Source organism: Taudactylus pleione, unplaced genomic scaffold, assembly GCF_031769625.1.
Source record: "Taudactylus pleione unplaced genomic scaffold, aTauple2 ptg000085l, whole genome shotgun sequence".
Classification (NCBI taxonomy): Eukaryota; Metazoa; Chordata; class Amphibia; order Anura; family Myobatrachidae; genus Taudactylus; species Taudactylus pleione.
Window position 1 is genome coordinate 1,957,686 of NW_028284487.1, and position 20,703 is coordinate 1,978,388.

At 31.2% G+C, this 20,703-nt stretch overlaps 14 non-coding genes across 14 annotated transcripts; all 14 read left to right on the forward strand.

Annotated features, from left to right (window-relative positions):
• The first annotated feature begins 233 nt into the window (after positions 1-233).
• On the forward strand, positions 234-306 carry TRNAA-UGC (transfer RNA alanine (anticodon UGC)). The gene has a single exon. It is a non-coding gene; the product is annotated as a tRNA-Ala (tRNA).
• Positions 307-1,620: 1,314 nt separating this feature from the next.
• On the forward strand, positions 1,621-1,693 carry TRNAI-UAU (transfer RNA isoleucine (anticodon UAU)). The gene has a single exon. It is a non-coding gene; the product is annotated as a tRNA-Ile (tRNA).
• A 1,322-nt stretch (positions 1,694-3,015) lies between these two features.
• Positions 3,016-3,088, forward strand: TRNAV-UAC (transfer RNA valine (anticodon UAC)). The gene has a single exon. It is a non-coding gene; the product is annotated as a tRNA-Val (tRNA).
• A 1,309-nt stretch (positions 3,089-4,397) lies between these two features.
• TRNAV-UAC (transfer RNA valine (anticodon UAC)) lies at positions 4,398-4,470 on the forward strand. Its single transcript has one exon. It is a non-coding gene; the product is annotated as a tRNA-Val (tRNA).
• A 1,314-nt stretch (positions 4,471-5,784) lies between these two features.
• On the forward strand, positions 5,785-5,857 carry TRNAI-UAU (transfer RNA isoleucine (anticodon UAU)). Its single transcript has one exon. It is a non-coding gene; the product is annotated as a tRNA-Ile (tRNA).
• Positions 5,858-7,170: 1,313 nt separating this feature from the next.
• Positions 7,171-7,243, forward strand: TRNAI-UAU (transfer RNA isoleucine (anticodon UAU)). The gene has a single exon. It is a non-coding gene; the product is annotated as a tRNA-Ile (tRNA).
• A 1,322-nt stretch (positions 7,244-8,565) lies between these two features.
• TRNAV-UAC (transfer RNA valine (anticodon UAC)) lies at positions 8,566-8,638 on the forward strand. Its single transcript has one exon. It is a non-coding gene; the product is annotated as a tRNA-Val (tRNA).
• Positions 8,639-9,951: 1,313 nt separating this feature from the next.
• TRNAI-UAU (transfer RNA isoleucine (anticodon UAU)) lies at positions 9,952-10,024 on the forward strand. Its single transcript has one exon. It is a non-coding gene; the product is annotated as a tRNA-Ile (tRNA).
• Positions 10,025-11,337: 1,313 nt separating this feature from the next.
• TRNAI-UAU (transfer RNA isoleucine (anticodon UAU)) lies at positions 11,338-11,410 on the forward strand. Its single transcript has one exon. It is a non-coding gene; the product is annotated as a tRNA-Ile (tRNA).
• Positions 11,411-12,732: 1,322 nt separating this feature from the next.
• TRNAV-UAC (transfer RNA valine (anticodon UAC)) lies at positions 12,733-12,805 on the forward strand. Its single transcript has one exon. It is a non-coding gene; the product is annotated as a tRNA-Val (tRNA).
• Positions 12,806-15,500: 2,695 nt separating this feature from the next.
• TRNAI-UAU (transfer RNA isoleucine (anticodon UAU)) lies at positions 15,501-15,573 on the forward strand. The gene has a single exon. It is a non-coding gene; the product is annotated as a tRNA-Ile (tRNA).
• A 1,322-nt stretch (positions 15,574-16,895) lies between these two features.
• Positions 16,896-16,968, forward strand: TRNAV-UAC (transfer RNA valine (anticodon UAC)). Its single transcript has one exon. It is a non-coding gene; the product is annotated as a tRNA-Val (tRNA).
• A 1,323-nt stretch (positions 16,969-18,291) lies between these two features.
• TRNAV-UAC (transfer RNA valine (anticodon UAC)) lies at positions 18,292-18,364 on the forward strand. The gene has a single exon. It is a non-coding gene; the product is annotated as a tRNA-Val (tRNA).
• Positions 18,365-19,649: 1,285 nt separating this feature from the next.
• TRNAI-UAU (transfer RNA isoleucine (anticodon UAU)) lies at positions 19,650-19,722 on the forward strand. Its single transcript has one exon. It is a non-coding gene; the product is annotated as a tRNA-Ile (tRNA).
• The last annotated feature ends 981 nt before the right edge of the window (positions 19,723-20,703 follow it).

Here is a 20,703-nt window from a genome sequence, read left to right on the forward strand (position 1 = left end):
AGACAATCTTGTTAAATCTCATGTCAGTAGAATACAAATGTTCAAGTTGCTAGAAATAATGCATATTTTTTTCAAATATAAATATTATTAGCTTGAAAAACTTTGTAAAATTTTCATTTGAAATAGATATATACAGGTTTATTTGACATTGTGCTCATTACTCTTTACTAAGTTTTAACTAAAATTTTTGATCTTGCAAGTTTGACCAACCATGTGAGAACAGCCTCCATCTTGGTTTCATAGTGTAGTGGTTATCACATCTGCTTTGCACGCAGAAGGTCCTGGGTTTAATACCCAGTGAAATCATATTTATTAATAATGACCTATACCAACAGGTATACTTTAAGGAAGGCTTTCCTGCTACTGCCCAATGTGAAATATGTTGTTTGTTCACTTACAAACTGTTTCTTCACTGCTAATGAGAATACATTTTATCTTAAAAACTTTTAGCTTTCAACCATAAAAAACTATCATAATAGAGCAAACAACTGATTAAAAGAACTAAAGAAGTTTCAATTTATTTTGTTATTGTATAATAAATTGGTAACAAAGTGATCATGCACATTTCTGGCCATACAAACTTGGCCACCCATGGTCCACTCATCTTGGTTTCATAGTGTAAGGGTTATCACATCTGCTTTACTCATGGAAGGGCCTGGGTTCAATCCCCAGTGAAACCAGATTTGTCAATACTGAACTTATTCAACTGGTCCACTTTTAAGAAGCCTTTCCTGCTAATATCCAATGTTAGATATGTTGTTTGTTCAATTATAAACTCTGTTCTTTCTCTGCTAATGAGAATACATTTTATCCTAAATTCATTTAGCTTTTAACCATAAAAAATATCATAATACAGCAAACATTTGATTCAAGAACTAAAGAAATTTCAATTTATTTTGTTATTGTAAAAGAGATTGGTAACAAAGTGTCATTTTTTTCTAATTAAAGCTAACATATGAATTGTAGCATCATTTCTAACTACTGTTTTCCCAACCTTTGAAAAAGGTACCACTCAACCCAGTATCTCCATGTAGCCATTTTTCCCAGTACTTCAATTTTTACCTGACAATGCCAGCAACCATCCAATGCTGCAGAGCGTTGGTGTGATCAAGTTAATACATTAGAAGCTGCAATCATGTTAAGTTGTATTATAACATTCACTCTTAGGTCATCTGTTTTCAATGAAAACAGAAATGTCTAATTTTTACCTGCAAGTTTAGCAAAAATGATGATAAATTTAACATTTGGAATGGTAGTATTTTTGTTAATCTACAAGTTTTTTTACGCAGTATACTTGAATTATTTCATTAAAAGGCATTTTATTTCTACAAAGTCTTACCAAAATATGCAAGCAGCTCTTGATAACAAGGCAAGAAAATAGATAGCAAGACAATCTTGTTAAATCTCATGTCAGTAGAATACAAATGTTCAAGTTGCTAGAAATAATGCATATTTTTTTCAAATATAAATATTATTAGCTTGAAAAACTTTGTAAAATGTTCATTTGAAATAGATATATACAGGTTTATTTGACATTGTGCTCATTACTCTTTACTAAGTTTTAACTAAAATTTTTGATCTTGCAAGTTTGACCAACCATGTGAGAACAGCCTCCATCTTGGTTTCATAGTGTAGTGGTTATCACATCAGTTTTATACGCAGAAGGTCCTGGGTTCAATCCCCAGTGAAATCATATTTATTAATAATGACCTATACCAACAGGTATACTTTAAGGAAGGCTTTCCTGCTACTGCCAAATGTGAAATATGTTGTTTGTTCACTTACCAACTGTTTCTTCACTGCTAATGAGAATACATTTTATCTTAAAAACATTTAGCTTTCAACCATAAAAAACTATCATAATAGAGCAAACAACTGATTAAAGAACTAAAGAAGTTTCAATTTATATTGTTATTGTATAATAAATTGGTAACAAAGTGATCATGCACATTTGTGATCATACAAACTTGGCCACCCAACATCCACCCATCTTGGTTTCATAGTGTAAGGGTTATCACATCTGCTTGACTCATGGAAGGTCCTGGGTTCAATCACTAGTGAAACCAGATTTGTCAATACTGAACTTATTCAATCTGGTCCACTTTTAAGAAGCCTTTCCTGCTAATATCCATTGTTAGATGTGTTGTTTGTTCAATTATAAACTCTGTTCTTTCTCTGCTAATGAGAATACATTTTATCCTAAAATCATTTAGCTTTTAACCATAAAAACTATCATAATACAGCAAACAACTGATTAAAGAACTAAAGAAGTTTCAATTTATTTTGTTATTGTAAAAGAGATTGGTAACAAAATGTCGTTTTTTTCTATTTAAAGCTAACATATGAATTGTAGCATCATTTCTAACTACTGTTTTCCAACCATTGAAAAAGATGCCACTCAACCCAGTATCTCCATGTAGCCATTTTTCCCAGTACTTCAATTTTCACCTGGCAATGCCAGCAACCATCCAATGCTGCAGAGCGTTGGTGTGATCAAGTTAATACATTAATACATTAGAAGCTGCAATCATATTATGTTGTATTATAACATTCACTCTTAGATCATCTGTTTTCAATGAAAACAGAAATGTCTAATTTTTATCTGCAATTTTAGCAAAAATGATGATAAATTTAACATTTGGAATGGTAGTATTTTTGTTATCCTACAAGTTTTTTTTAAGCAGTATACTTGAATTATGTCATTAAAAGGCATTTTATTTCTACAAAGTCTTACCAAAATATGCAAGCAGCTCTTGATAACAAGGCAAGAAAATGCATAGCAAGACAATCTTGTTAAATCTCATGTCAGTAGAATACAAATGTTCAAGTTGCTAGAAATAATGCATATTTTTTTCAAATATAAATATTATTAGCTTGAAAAACTTTGTAAAATGTTCATTTGAAATAGATATATACAGGTTTATTTGACATTGTGCTCATTACTCTTTACTAAGTTTTAACTAAAATTTTTGATCTTGCAAGTTTGACCAACCATGTGAGGACAGCCTCCATCTTGGTTTCATAGTGCAGTGGTTATCACATCTGCTTTACACGCAGAAGGTCCTGGGTTCAATCCCCAGTGAAATCAAATTTATTAATAATGACTTATACCAACAGGTATACTTTAAGGAAGGCTTTCCTGCTACTGCCCAATGTGAAATATGTTGTTTGTTCACTTACAAACTGTTTCTTCACTGCTAATGAGAATACATTTTATCTTAATAACATTTTGCTTTCAACCATAAAAAACTATCATAATAGAGCAAACAACTGATTAAAGAACTAAAGAAGTTTAAATTTATTTTGTTATTGTATAATAAATTGGTAACAAAATGATCATGCACATTTGTGATCATACAAACTTGGCCAGCCATCATCCACCCATCTTGGTTTCATTGTGTAAGGGTTATCACATTTGCTTTACTCACGGAAGGTCCTGGGTTCAATCCCCAGTGAAACCAGATTTGTCAATACTGAACTTATTCATCTGGTCCACTTTTAAGAAGCCTTTCCTGCTAACATCCAATGTTAGATGTGTTGTTTGTTCAATTATAAACTCTGTTCTCTCTCTGCTAATGAGAATACATTTTATCCTAAAATCATTTAGCTTTTAACCATAAAAAATAACATAATACAGCAAACAACTGATTAAAGAACTAAAGAAGTTTCAATTTATTTTGTTGTTGTAAAAGAGATTGGTAACAAAGTGTCGTTTTTTTCTATTTAAAGCTAACATATGAGTTGTAGCATCATTTCTAACTACTGTTTTCCCAACCATTGAAAAAGATGCCACTCAACCCAGTATCTCCATGTAGCCATTTTTCCCAGTACTTCAATTTTCACCTGACAATGCCAGTAACCATCCAATGCTGCAGAGCGTTGGCGTGATCAAGTTTATACATTAGAAGCTGCAATCATATGTTGTTATATAACATTCACTCTTAGGTCATCTGTTTTCAATGAAAACAGAAATGTCTAATTTTTATCTGCAAGTTTAGCAAAAATGATGATAAATTTAACATTTGGAATGGTAGTATTTTTGTTATCCTACAAGTTTTTTTTAAGCAGTATACTTGAATTATGTCATTAAAAGGCATTTTATTTCTACAGTCTTCCCAAAATATGCAAGCAGCTCTTGATAAAAAGGCAAGAAAATACATAGCAAGACAATCTTGTTAAATCTCATGTCAGTAGAATACAAATGTTCAAGTTGCTAGAAATAATGCAGATTTTTTTCAAATATAAATATTATTAGCTTGAAAAACTTTGTAAAATGTTCATTTGAAATAGATATATACAGGTTTATTTGACATTGTGCTCATTACTCTTTACTAAGTTTTAACTAAAATTTTTGATCTTGCAAGTTTGACCAACCATGTGAGAACAGCCTCCATCTTGGTTTCATAGTGTAGTGGTTATCACAACTGCTTTACACACAGAAGGTCCTGGGTTTAATCCCCAGTGAAATCATATTTATTAATAATGACCTATACCAACAGGTATACTTTAAGGAAGGCTTTCCTGCTACTGCCCAATGTGAAATATGTTGTTTGTTCACTTACAAACTGTTTCTTCACTGCTAATGAGAATACATTTTATCTTAAAAACTTTTAGCTTTCAACCATAAAAAACTATCATAATAGAGCAAACAACTGATTAAAAGAACTAAAGAAGTTTCAATTTATTTTGTTATTGTATAATAAATTGGTAACAAAGTGATCATGCACATTTCTGGCCATACAAACTTGGCCACCCATGGTCCACTCATCTTGGTTTCATAGTGTAAGGGTTATCACATCTGATTTACTCATGGAAGGGCCTGGGTTCAATCCCCAGTGAAACCAGATTTGTCAATACTGAACTTATTCAACTGGTCCACTTTTAAGAAGCCTTTTCTGCTAATATCCAATGTTAGATATGTTGTTTGTTCAATTATAAACTCTGTTCTTTCTCTGCTAATGAGAATACATTTTATCCTAAATTCATTTAGCTTTTAACCATAAAAAATATCATAATACAGCAAACATCTGATTCAAGAACTAAAGAAATTTCAATTTATTTTGTTATTGTAAAAGAGATTGGTAACAAAGTGTCGTTTTTTTCTAATTAAAGCTAACATATGAATTGTAGCATCATTTCTAACTACTGTTTTCCCAACCTTTGAAAAAGGTACCACTCAACCCAGTATCTCCATGTAGCCATTTTTCCCAGTACTTCAATTTTTACCTGACAATGCCAGCAACCATCCAATGCTGCAGAGCGTTGGTGTGATCAAGTTAATACATTAGAAGCTGCAATCATGTTAAGTTGTATTATAACATTCACTCTTAGGTCATCTGTTTTCAATGAAAACAGAAATGTCTAATTTTTATCTGCAAGTTTAGCAAAAATGATGATAAATTTAACATTTGGAATGGTAGTATTTTTGTTAATCTACAAGTTTTTTTACGAAGTATACTTGAATTATTTCATTAAAAGGCATTTTATTTCTACAAAGTCTTACCAAAATATGCAAGCAGCTCTTGATAACAAGGCAAGAAAATAGATAGCAAGACAATCTTGTTAAATCTCATGTCAGTAGAATACAAATGTTCAAGTTGCTAGAAATAATGCATATTTTTTTCAAATATAAATATTATTAGCTTGAAAAACTTTGTAAAATGTTCATTTGAAATAGATATATACAGGTTTATTTGACATTGTGCTCATTACTCTTTACTAAGTTTTAACTAAAATTTTTGATCTTGCAAGTTTGACCAACCATGTGAGAACAGCCTCCATCTTGGTTTCATAGTGTAGTGGTTATCACATCAGTTTTATACGCAGAAGGTCCTGGGTTCAATCCCCAGTGAAATCATATTTATTAATAATGACCTATACCAACAGGTATACTTTAAGGAAGGCTTTCCTGCTACTGCCAAATGTGAAATATGTTGTTTGTTCACTTACCAACTGTTTCTTCACTGCTAATGAGAATACATTTTATCTTAAAAACATTTAGCTTTCAACCATAAAAAACTATCATAATAGAGCAAACAACTGATTAAAGAACTAAAGAAGTTTCAATTTATATTGTTATTGTATAATAAATTGGTAACAAAGTGATCATGCACATTTGTGATCATACAAACTTGGCCACCCAACATCCACCCATCTTGGTTTCATAGTGTAAGGGTTATCACATCTGCTTGACTCATGGAAGGTCCTGGGTTCAATCACTAGTGAAACCAGATTTGTCAATACTGAACTTATTCAATCTGGTCCACTTTTAAGAAGCCTTTCCTGCTAATATCCATTGTTAGATGTGTTGTTTGTTCAATTATAAACTCTGTTCTTTCTCTGCTAATGAGAATACATTTTATCCTAAAATCATTTAGCTTTTAACCATAAAAACTATCATAATACAGCAAACAACTGATTAAAGAACTAAAGAAGTTTCAATTTATTTTGTTATTGTAAAAGAGATTGGTAACAAAATGTCGTTTTTTTCTATTTAAAGCTAACATATGAATTATAGCATCATTTCTAACTACTGTTTTCCAACCATTGAAAAAGATGCCACTCAACCCAGTATCTCCATGTAGCCATTTTTCCCAGTACTTCAATTTTCACCTGACAATGCCATTAACCATCCAATGCTGCAGAGGGTTGGTGTGATCAAGTTAATACATTAGAAGCTGCAATCATGTTATGTTGTATTATAACATTCACTCTTAGGTCATCTGTTTTCAATGAAAACAGAAATGTCTAATTTTTATCTGCAAGTTTAGCAAAAATGATGATAAATTTAACATTTGGAATGGTAGTATTTTTGTTAATCTACAAGTTTTTTTAAGCAGTATACTTGAATTATTTCATTAAAAAGCTTTTTATTTCTACAAAGTCTTACCAAAATATGCAAGCAGCTCTTGATAACAAGGCAAGAAAATAGATAGCAAGACAATCTTGTTAAATCTCATGTCAGTAGAATACAAATGTTCAAGTTGCTAGAAATAATGCATATTTTTTTCAAATATAAATATTATTAGCTTGAAAAACTTTGTAAAATGTTCATTTGAAATAGATATATACAGGTTTATTTGACATTGTGCTCATTACTCTTTACTAAGTTTTAACTAAAATTTTTGATCTTGCAAGTTTGACCAACCATGTGAGAACATTCTCCATCTTGGTTTCATAGTGTAGTGGTTATCACATCAGTTTTATACGCAGAAGGTCCTGGGTTCAATCCCCAGTGAAATCATATTTATTAATAATGACCTACACCAACAGGTATACTTTAAGGAAGGCTTTCCTGCTACTGCCCAATGTGAAATATGTTGTTTGTTCACTTACAAACTGTTTCTTCACTGCTAATGAGAATACATTTTATCTTAAAAACATTTAGCTTTCAACCATAAAAAACTATCATAATAGAGCAAACAACTGATTAAAGAACTAAAGAAGTTTCAATTTATTTTGTTATTGTATAATAAATTGGTAACAAAGTGATCATGCACATTTGTGATCATACAAACTTGGCCACCCAACATCCACCCATCTTGGTTTCATAGTGTAAGGGTTATCACATCTGCTTTACTCATGGAAGGTCCTGGGTTCAATCACTAGTGAAACCAGATTTGTCAATACTGAACTTATTCAATCTGGTCCACTTTTAAGAAGCCTTTCCTGCTAATATCCATTGTTAGATGTGTTGTTTGTTCAATTATAAACTCTGTTCTTTCTCTGCTAATGAGAATACATTTTATCCTAAAATCATTTAGCTTTTAACCATAAAAAATATCATAATACAGCAAACAACTGATTAAAGAACTAAAGAAGTTTCAATTTATTTTGTTATTGTAAAAGAGATTGGTAACAAAGTGTCATTTTTTTCTATTTAAAGCTAACATATGAATTGTAGCATCATTTCTAACTACTGTTTTCCAACCATTGAAAAAGATGCCACTCAACCCAGTATCTCCATGTAGCCATTTTTCCCAGTACTTCAATTTTCACCTGACAATGCCAGCAACCATCCAATGCTGCAGAGCGTTGGTGTGATCAAGTTAATACATTAATACATTAGAAGCTGCAATCATATTATGTTGTATTATAACATTCACTCTTAGATCATCTGTTTTCAATGAAAACAGAAATGTCTAATTTTTATCTGCAATTTTAGCAAAAATGATGATAAATTTAACATTTGGAATGGTAGTATTTTTGTTATCCTACAAGTTTTTTTTAAGCAGTATACTTGAATTATGTCATTAAAAGGCATTTTATTTCTACAAAGTCTTACCAAAATATGCAAGCAGCTCTTGATAACAAGGCAAGAAAATGCATAGCAAGACAATCTTGTTAAATCTCATGTCAGTAGAATACAAATGTTCAAGTTGCTAGAAATAATGCATATTTTTTTCAAATATAAATATTATTAGCTTGAAAAACTTTGTAAAATGTTCATTTGAAATAGATATATACAGGTTTATTTGACATTGTGCTCATTACTCTTTACTAAGTTTTAACTAAAATTTTTGATCTTGGAAGTTTGACCAACCATGTGAGGACAGCCTCCATCTTGGTTTCATAGTGCAGTGGTTATCACATCTGCTTTACACGCAGAAGGTCCTGGGTTCAATCCCCAGTGAAATCAATTTTATTAATAATGACTTATACCAACAGGTATACTTTAAGGAAGGCTTTCCTGCTACTGCCCAATGTGAAATATGTTGTTTGTTCACTTACAAACTGTTTCTTCACTGCTAATGAGAATACATTTTATCTTAATAACATTTTGCTTTCAACCATAAAAAACTATCATAATAGAGCAAACAACTGATTAAAGAACTAAAGAAGTTTAAATTTATTTTGTTATTGTATAATAAATTGGTAACAAAATGATCATGCACATTTGTGATCATACAAACTTGGCCACCCATCATCCACCCATCTTGGTTTCATTGTGTAAGGGTTATCACATTTGCTTTACTCATGGAAGGTCCTGGGTTCAATCCCCAGTGAAACCAGATTTGTCAATACTGAACTTATTCATCTGGTCCACTTTTAAGAAGCCTTTCCTGCTAACATCCAATGTTAGATGTGTTGTTTGTTCAATTATAAACTCTGTTCTCTCTCTGCTAATGAGAATACATTTTATCCTAAAATCATTTAGCTTTTAACCATAAAAAATAACATAATACAGCAAACAACTGATTAAAGAACTAAAGAAGTTTCAATTTATTTTGTTGTTGTAAAAGAGATTGGTAACAAAGTGTCGTTTTTTTCTATTTAAAGCTAACATATGAATTGTAGCATCATTTCTAACTACTGTTTTCCCAACCTTTGAAAAAGGTACCACTCAACCCAGTATCTCCATGTAGCCATTTTTCCCAGTACTTCAATTTTTACCTGACAATGCCAGCAACCATCCAATGCTGCAGAGCGTTGGTGTGATCAAGTTAATACATTAGAAGCTGCAATCATGTTAAGTTGTATTATAACATTCACTCTTAGGTCATCTGTTTTCAATGAAAACAGAAATGTCTAATTTTTACCTGCAAGTTTAGCAAAAATGATGATAAATTTAACATTTGGAATGGTAGTATTTTTGTTAATCTACAAGTTTTTTTACGAAGTATACTTGAATTATTTCATTAAAAGGCATTTTATTTCTACAAAGTCTTACCAAAATATGCAAGCAGCTCTTGATAACAAGGCAAGAAAATAGATAGCAAGACAATCTTGTTAAATCTCATGTCAGTAGAATACAAATGTTCAAGTTGCTAGAAATAATGCATATTTTTTTCAAATATAAATATTATTAGCTTGAAAAACTTTGTAAAATGTTCATTTGAAATAGATATATACAGGTTTATTTGACATTGTGCTCATTACTCTTTACTAAGTTTTAACTAAAATTTTTGATCTTGCAAGTTTGACCAACCATGTGAGAACAGCCTCCATCTTGGTTTCATAGTGTAGTGGTTATCACATCAGTTTTATACGCAGAAGGTCCTGGGTTCAATCCCCAGTGAAATCATATTTATTAATAATGACCTATACCAACAGGTATACTTTAAGGAAGGCTTTCCTGCTACTGCCAAATGTGAAATATGTTGTTTGTTCACTTACCAACTGTTTCTTCACTGCTAATAAGAATACATTTTATCTTAAAAACATTTAGCTTTCAACCATAAAAAACTATCATAATAGAGCAAACAACTGATTAAAGAACTAAAGAAGTTTCAATTTATATTGTTATTGTATAATAAATTGGTAACAAAGTGATCATGCACATTTGTGATCATACAAACTTGGCCACCCAACATCCACCCATCTTGGTTTCATAGTGTAAGGGTTATCACATCTGCTTGACTCATGGAAGGTCCTGGGTTCAATCACTAGTGAAACCAGATTTGTCAATACTGAACTTATTCAATCTGGTCCACTTTTAAGAAGCCTTTCCTGCTAATATCCATTGTTAGATGTGTTGTTTGTTCAATTATAAACTCTGTTCTTTCTCTGCTAATGAGAATACATTTTATCCTAAAATCATTTAGCTTTTAACCATAAAAACTATCATAATACAGCAAACAACTGATTAAAGAACTAAAGAAGTTTCAATTTATTTTGTTATTGTAAAAGAGATTGGTAACAAAATGTCATTTTTTTCTATTTAAAGCTAACATATGAATTATAGCATCATTTCTAACTACTGTTTTCCAACCATTGAAAAAGATGCCACTCAACCCAGTATCTCCATGTAGCCATTTTTCCCAGTACTTCAATTTTCACCTGACAATGCCATTAACCATCCAATGCTGCAGAGGGTTGGTGTGATCAAGTTAATACATTAGAAGCTGCAATCATGTTATGTTGTATTATAACATTCACTCTTAGGTCATCTGTTTTCAATGAAAACAGAAATGTCTAATTTTTATCTGCAAGTTTAGCAAAAATGATGATAAATTTAACATTTGGAATGGTAGTATTTTTGTTAATCTACAAGTTTTTTTAAGCAGTATACTTGAATTATTCCATTAAAAAGCTTTTTATTTCTACAAAGTCTTACCAAAATATGCAAGCAGCTCTTGATAACAAGGCAAGAAAATAGATAGCAAGACAATCTTGTTAAATCTCATGTCAGTAGAATACAAATGTTCAAGTTGCTAGAAATAATGCATATTTTTTTCAAATATAAATATTATTAGCTTGAAAAACTTTGTAAAATGTTCATTTGAAATAGATATATACAGGTTTATTTGACATTGTGCTCATTACTCTTTGCTAAGTTTTAACTAAAATTTTTGATCTTGCAAGTTTGACCAACCATGTGAGAACATTCTCCATCTTGGTTTCATAGTGTAGTGGTTATCACATCAGTTTTATACGCAGAAGGTCCTGGGTTCAATCCCCAGTGAAATCATATTTATTAATAATGACCTACACCAACAGGTATACTTTAAGGAAGGCTTTCCTGCTACTGCCCAATGTGAAATATGTTGTTTGTTCACTTACAAACTGTTTCTTCACTGCTAATGAGAATACATTTTATCTTAAAAACATTTAGCTTTCAACCATAAAAAACTATCATAATAGAGCAAACAACTGATTAAAGAACTAAAGAAGTTTCAATTTATTTTGTTATTGTATAATAAATTGGTAACAAAGTGATCATGCACATTTGTGATCATACAAACTTGGCCACCCAACATCCACCCATCTTGGTTTCATAGTGTAAGGGTTATCACATCTGCTTTACTCATGGAAGGTCCTGGGTTCAATCACTAGTGAAACCAGATTTGTCAATACTGAACTTATTCAATCTGGTCCACTTTTAAGAAGCTTTTCCTGCTAATATCCATTGTTAGATGTGTTGTTTGTTCAATTATAAACTCTGTTCTTTCTCTGCTAATGAGAATACATTTTATCCTAAAATCATTTAGCTTTTAACCATAAAAAATATCATAATACAGCAAACAACTGATTAAAGAACTAAAGAAGTTTCAATTTATTTTGTTATTGTAAAAGAGATTGGTAACAAAGTGTCATTTTTTTCTATTTAAAGCTAACATATGAATTGTAGCATCATTTCTAACTACTGTTTTCCAACCATTGAAAAAGATGCCACTCAACCCAGTATCTCCATGTAGCCATTTTTCCCAGTACTTCAATTTTCACCTGACAATGCCAGCAACCATCCAATGCTGCAGAGCGTTGGTGTGATCAAGTTAATACATTAATACATTAGAAGCTGCAATCATATTATGTTGTATTATAACATTCACTCTTAGATCATCTGTTTTCAATGAAAACAGAAATGTCTAATTTTTATCTGCAATTTTAGCAAAAATGATGATAAATTTAACATTTGGAATGGTAGTATTTTTGTTATCCTACAAGTTTTTTTTAAGCAGTATACTTGAATTATGTCATTAAAAGGCATTTTATTTCTACAAAGTCTTACCAAAATATGCAAGCAGCTCTTGATAACAAGGCAAGAAAATGCATAGCAAGACAATCTTGTTAAATCTCATGTCAGTAGAATACAAATGTTCAAGTTGCTAGAAATAATGCATATTTTTTTCAAATATAAATATTATTAGCTTGAAAAACTTTGTAAAATGTTCATTTGAAATAGATATATACAGGTTTATTTGACATTGTGCTCATTACTCTTTACTAAGTTTTAACTAAAATTTTTGATCTTGGAAGTTTGACCAACCATGTGAGGACAGCCTCCATCTTGGTTTCATAGTGCAGTGGTTATCACATCTGCTTTACACGCAGAAGGTCCTGGGTTCAATCCCCAGTGAAATCAATTTTATTAATAATGACTTATACCAACAGGTATACTTTAAGGAAGGCTTTCCTGCTACTGCCCAATGTGAAATATGTTGTTTGTTCACTTACAAACTGTTTCTTCACTGCTAATGAGAATACATTTTATCTTAATAACATTTTGCTTTCAACCATAAAAAACTATCATAATAGAGCAAACAACTGATTAAAGAACTAAAGAAGTTTAAATTTATTTTGTTATTGTATAATAAATTGGTAACAAAATGATCATGCACATTTGTGATCATACAAACTTGGCCACCCATCATCCACCCATCTTGGTTTCATTGTGTAAGGGTTATCACATTTGCTTTACTCATGGAAGGTCCTGGGTTCAATCCCCAGTGAAACCAGATTTGTCAATACTGAACTTATTCATCTGGTCCACTTTTAAGAAGCCTTTCCTGCTAACATCCCATGTTAGATGTGTTGTTTGTTCAATTATAAACTCTGTTCTCTCTCTGCTAATGAGAATACATTTTATCCTAAAATCATTTAGCTTTTAACCATAAAAAATAACATAATACAGCAAACAACTGATTAAAGAACTAAAGAAGTTTCAATTTATTTTGTTGTTGTAAAAGAGATTGGTAACAAAGTGTCGTTTTTTTCTATTTAAAGCTAACATATGAATTGTAGCATCATTTCTAACTACTGTTTTCCCAACCATTGAAAAAGATGCCACTCAACCCAGTATCTCCATGTAGCCATTTTTCCCAGTACTTCAATTTTCACCTGACAATGCCAGTAACCATCCAATGCTGCAGAGCGTTGGCTTGATCAAGGTTATACATTAGAAGCTGCAATCATATGTTGTTATATAACATTCACTCTTAGGTCATCTGTTTTCAATGAAAACAGAAATGTCTAATTTTTATCTGCAAGTTTAGCAAAAATGATGATAAATTTAACATTTGGAATGGTAGTATTTTTGTTATCCTACAAGTTTTTTTTAAGCAGTATACTTGAATTATGTCATTAAAAGGCATTTTATTTCTACAGTCTTCCCAAAATATGCAAGCAGCTCTTGATAAAAAGGCAAGAAAATACATAGCAAGACAATCTTGTTAAATCTCATGTCAGTAGAATACAAATGTTCAAGTTGCTAGAAATAATGCAGATTTTTTTCAAATATAAATATTATTAGCTTGAAAAACTTTGTAAAATGTTCATTTGAAATAGATATATACAGGTTTATTTGACATTGTGCTCATTACTCTTTACTAAGTTTTAACTAAAATTTTTGATCTTGCAAGTTTGACCAACCATGTGAGAACAGCCTCCATCTTTGTTTCATAGTGTAGTGGTTATCACAACTGCTTTACACACAGAAGGTCCTGGGTTTAATCCCCAGTGAAATCATATTTATTAATAATGACCTATACCAACAGGTATACTTTAAGGAAGGCTTTCCTGCTACTGCCCAATGTGAAATATGTTGTTTGTTCACTTACAAACTGTTTCTTCACTGCTAATGAGAATACATTTTATCTTAAAAACTTTTAGCTTTCAACCATAAAAAACTATCATAATAGAGCAAACAACTGATTAAAAGAACTAAAGAAGTTTCAATTTATTTTGTTATTGTATAATAAATTGGTAACAAAGTGATCATGCACATTTCTGGCCATACAAACTTGGCCACCCACGGTCCACTCATCTTGGTTTCATAGTGTAAGGGTTATCACATCTGCTTTACTCATGGAAGGGCCTGGGTTCAATCCCCAGTGAAACCAGATTTGTCAATACTGAACTTATTCAACTGGTCCACTTTTAAGAAGCCTTTCCTGCTAATATCCAATGTTAGATATGTTGTTTGTTCAATTATAAACTCTGTTCTTTCTCTGCTAATGAGAATACATTTTATCCTAAATTCATTTAGCTTTTAACCATAAAAAATATCATAATACAGCAAACATCTGATTCAAGAACTAAAGAAATTTCAATTTATTTTGTTATTGTAAAAGAGATTGGTAACAAAGTGTCGTTTTTTTCTAATTAAAGCTAACATATGAATTGTAGCATCATTTCTAACTACTGTTTTCCAACCATTGAAAAAGATGCCACTCAACCCAGTATCTCCATGTAGCCATTTTTCCCAGTACTTCAATTTTCACCTGACAATGCCATTAACCATCCAATGCTGCAGAGGGTTGGTGTGATCAAGTTAATACATTAGAAGCTGCAATCATGTTATGTTGTATTATAACATTCACTCTTAGGTCATCTGTTTTCAATGAAAACAGAAATGTCTAATTTTTATCTGCAAGTTTAGCAAAAATGATGATAAATTTAACATTTGGAATGGTAGTATTTTTGTTAATCTACAAGTTTTTTTAAGCAGTATACTTGAATTATTTCATTAAAAAGCTTTTTATTTCTACAAAGTCTTACCAAAATATGCAAGCAGCTCTTGATAACAAGGCAAGAAAATAGATAGCAAGACAATCTTGTTAAATCTCATGTCAGTAGAATACAAATGTTCAAGTTGCTAGAAATAATGCATATTTTTTTCAAATATAAATATTATTAGCTTGAAAAACTTTGTAAAATGTTCATTTGAAATAGATATATACAGGTTTATTTGACATTGTGCTCATTACTCTTTACTAAGTTTTAACTAAAATTTTTGATCTTGCAAGTTTGACCAACCATGTGAGAACATTCTCCATCTTGGTTTCATAGTGTAGTGGTTATCACATCAGTTTTATACGCAGAAGGTCCTGGGTTCAATCCCCAGTGAAATCATATTTATTAATAATGACCTACACCAACAGGTATACTTTAAGGAAGGCTTTCCTGCTACTGCCCAATGTGAAATATGTTGTTTGTTCACTTACAAACTGTTTCTTCACTGCTAATGAGAATACATTTTATCTTAAAAACATTTAGCTTTCAACCATAAAAAACTATCATAATAGAGCAAACAACTGATTAAAGAACTAAAGAAGTTTCAATTTATTTTGTTATTGTATAATAAATTGGTAACAAAGTGATCATGCACATTTGTGATCATACAAACTTGGCCACCCAACATCCACCCATCTTGGTTTCATAGTGTAAGGGTTATCACATCTGCTTTACTCATGGAAGGTCCTGGGTTCAATCACTAGTGAAACCAGATTTGTCAATACTGAACTTATTCAATCTGGTCCACTTTTAAGAAGCCTTTCCTGCTAATATCCATTGTTAGATGTGTTGTTTGTTCAATTATAAACTCTGTTCTTTCTCTGCTAATGAGAATACATTTTATCCTAAAATCATTTAGCTTTTAACCATAAAAAATATCATAATACAGCAAACAACTGATTAAAGAACTAAAGAAGTTTCAATTTATTTTGTTATTGTAAAAGAGATTGGTAACAAAGTGTCATTTTTTTCTATTTAAAGCTAACATATGAATTGTAGCATCATTTCTAACTACTGTTTTCCAACCATTGAAAAAGATGCCACTCAACCCAGTATCTCCATGTAGCCATTTTTCCCAGTACTTCAATTTTCACCTGACAATGCCAGCAACCATCCAATGCTGCAGAGCGTTGGTGTGATCAAGTTAATACATTAATACATTAGAAGCTGCAATCATATTATGTTGTATTATAACATTCACTCTTAGATCATCTGTTTTCAATGAAAACAGAAATGTCTAATTTTTATCTGCAATTTTAGCAAAAATGATGATAAATTTAACATTTGGAATGGTAGTATTTTTGTTATCCTACAAGTTTTTTTTAAGCAGTATACTTGAATTATGTCATTAAAAGGCATTTTATTTCTACAAAGTCTTACCAAAATATGCAAGCAGCTCTTGATAACAAGGCAAGAAAATGCATAGCAAGACAATCTTGTTAAATCTCATGTCAGTAGAATACAAATGTTCAAGTTGCTAGAAATAATGCATATTTTTTTCAAATATAAATATTATTAGCTTGAAAAACTTTGTAAAATGTTCATTTGAAATAGATATATACAGGTTTATTTGACATTGTGCTCATTACTCTTTACTAAGTTTTAACTAAAATTTTTGATCTTGCAAGTTTGACCAACCATGTGAGGACAGCCTCCATCTTGGTTTCATAGTGCAGTGGTTATCACATCTGCTTTACACGCAGAAGGTCCTGGGTTCAATCCCCAGTGAAATCAAATTTATTAATAATGACTTATACCAACAGGTATACTTTAAGGAAGGCTTTCCTGCTACTGCCCAATGTGAAATATGTTGTTTGTTCACTTACAAACTTACAAATATGTTGTTTCTTCACTGCTAATGAGAATACATTTTATCTTAATAACATTTTGCTTTCAACCATAAAAAACTATCATAATAGAGCAAACAACTGATTAAAGAACTAAAGAAGTTTAAATTTATTTTGTTATTGTATAATAAATTGGTAACAAAATGATCATGCACATTTGTGATCGTACAAACTTGGCCACCCATCATCCACCCATCTTGGTTTCATTTTGTAAGGGTTATCACATTTGCTTTACTCATGGAAGGTCCTGGGTTCAATCCCCAGTAAAACCAGATTTGTCAATACTGAACTTATTCATCTGCTCCACTTTTAAGAAGCCTTTCCTGCTAACATCCAATGTTAGATGTGTTGTTTGTTCAATTATAAACTCTGTTCTCTCTCTGCTAATGAGAATACATTTTATCCTAAAATCATTTAGCTTTTAACCATAAAAAATAACATAATACAGCAAACAACTGATTAAAGAACTAAAGAAGTTTCAATTTATTTTGTTGTTGTAAAAGAGATTGGTAACAAAGTGTCGTTTTTTTCTATTTAAAGCTAACATATGAATTGTAGCATCATTTCTAACTACTGTTTTCCCAACCATTGAAAAAGATGCCACTCAACCCAGTATCTCCATGTAGCCATTTTTCCCAGTACTTCAATTTTCACCTGACAATGCCAGTAACCATCCAATGCTGCAGAGCGTTGGCGTGATCAAGTTTATACATTAGAAGCTGCAATCATATGTTGTTATATAACATTCACTCTTAGGTCATCTGTTTTCAATGAAAACAGAAATGTCTAATTTTTATCTGCAAGTTTAGTAAAAATGATGATAAATTTAACATTTGGAATGGTAGTATTTTTGTTAATCTACAAGTTTTTTTAAGCAGTATACTTGAATTATGTCATTAAAAGGCATTTTATTTCTACAAAGTCTTACCAAAATATGCAAGCAGCTCTTGATAACAAGGCAAGAAAATACATAGCAAGACAATCTTGTTAAATCTCTTGTCAGTAGAATACAAATGTACAAGTTGCTAGAAATAAGGCATATTTTTTTCAAATATAAATATTATTAGCTTGAAAAACTTTGTAAAATGTTTCATTTGAAATAGCTATATACAGAATTAGTTGACATTGTGCTCATTACTCTTTACTAAGTTTTAACTGAAATTTTTGATCATGCAAGTTTGACCAACCATGTAAGTACAGCCTCCGTCTTGGTTTCATAGTGTAGTGGTAATCACACCTGCTTTACACACAGAAGGTCCTGGGTTCAATCTCCAGTGAAATCAAATTTATTAATCATGACCTCTACCAACAGGTATACTATAAGGAAGGCTTTCCTGCTACTGCCCAATGTGAAATATGTTGTTTGTTCACTTGCAAACTGTTTCTTCACTGCTAATGAGAATACAATTTATCTTAAAAACATTTTGCCTTCAACCATAAAAAAACTATCATAATAGAGCAAACAACTGATTAAAGAACTAAAGAAATTTCTATTTATTTTGTTATTGAACAATAAATTGGTAACAAAGTGATCATGCACATTTCTGATCATACAAACTTGGCCAACCATTGTCCACTCATCTTGGTTTCATAGTGTAAGGGTTATCACATCTGCTTCACTCGTGGAAGGTCCTGGGTTCAATCCCCAGTAAAACTGGATTTGTCAATACTGTACTTATTCAACTGGTCCACTTTTAAGAAGCCTTTCCTGCTAACATCCAATGTTAGATGTGTTGTTTGTTCAATTATAAACTCTGTTCTTTCTCTGCTAATGAGAATACATTTTATCCTAAAATCATTTAGCTTTTAACCATAAAAAATAACATAATACAGCAAACAACTGATTAAAGTACTAAAAAAGTTTCAATTTATTTTGTTGTTGTAAAAGAGATTGGTAACAAAGTGTCGTTTTTTTCTATTTAAAGCTAACATATGAATTGTAGCATCATTTCTAACTACTGTTTTCCCAACCGTTGAAAAAGATGCCACTCAACCCAGTATCTCCATGTAGCCATTTTTCCCAGTACTTCAATTTTCACCTGACAATGCCAGCAACCATCCAATGCTGCAGAGCGTTGGTGTGATCAAGTTAATACATTAGAAGCTGCAATCATATTATGTTGTATTATAACATTCACTCTTAGATCATCTGTTTTCAATGAAAACAGAAATGTCTAATTTTTATCTGCAAGTTTAGCAAAAATGATGATAAATTTAACATTTGGAATGGTAGTATTTTTGTTATCCTACAAGTTTTTTTTAAGCAGTATATTTATACAAAGTCTTACCAAAATATGCAAGCAGCTCTTGATAACAAGGCAAGAAAATACATAGCAAGACAATCTTGTTAAATCTCATGTCAGTAGAATACAAATGTTCAAGTTGCTAGAAATAATGCATATTTTTTCAAATATAAATATTATTAGCTTGAAAAACTTTGTAAAATGTTCATTTGAAATAGATATATACAGGTTTATTTGACATTGTGCTCATTACTCTTTACTAAGTTTTAACTAAAATTTTTGATCTTGCAAGTTTGACCAACCATGTGAGAACAGCCTCCATCTTGGTTTCATAGTGTAGTGGTTATCACATCAGTTTTATACGCAGAAGGTCCTGGGTTCAATCCCCAGTGAAATCATATTTATTAATAATGACCTATACCAACAGGTATACTTTAAGGAAGGCTTTCCTGCTACTGCCCAATGTGAAATATGTTGTTTGTTCACTTACAAACTGTTTCTTCACTGCTAATGAGAATACATTTTATCTTAAAAACATTTAGCTTTCAACCATAAAAAACTATCATAATAGAGCAAACAACTGATTAAAGAACTAAAGAAGTTTCAATTTATTTTGTTATTGTATAATAAATTGGTAACAAAGTGATCATGCACATTTGTGATCATACAAACTTGGCCACCCAACATCCACCCATCTTGGTTTCATAGTGTAAGGGTTATCACATCTGCTTTACTCATGGAAGGTCCTGGGTTCAATCACTAGTGAAAGCAGATTTGTCAATACTGAACTTATTCAATCTGGTCCACTTTTAAGAAGCCTTTCCTGCTAATATCCATTGTTAGATGTGTTGTTTGTTCAATTATAAACTCTGTTCTTTCTCTGCTATTGAGAATACATTTTATCCTAAAATCATTTAGCTTTTAACCATAAAAACTATCATAATACAGCAAACAACTGATTAAAGAACTAAAGAAGTTTCAATTTATTTTGTTATTGTAAAAGAGATTGGTAACAAAGTGTCATGTTTTTCTATTTAAAGCTAACATATGAATTGTAGCATCATTTCTAACTACTGTTTTCCAACCATTGAAAAAGATGCCACTCAACCCAGTATCTCCATGTAGCCATTTTTCCCAGTACTTCAATTTTCACCTGACAATGCCAGCAACCATCCAATGCTGCAGAGCGTTGGTGTGATCAAGTTAATACATTAGAAGCTGCAATCATATTATGTTGTATTATAACATTCACTCTTAGATCATCTGTTTTCAATGAAAACAGAAATGTCTAATTTTTATCTGCAAGTTTAGCAAAAATGATGATAAATTTAACATTTGGAATGGTAGTATTTTTGTTATCCTACAAGTTTTTTTTAAGC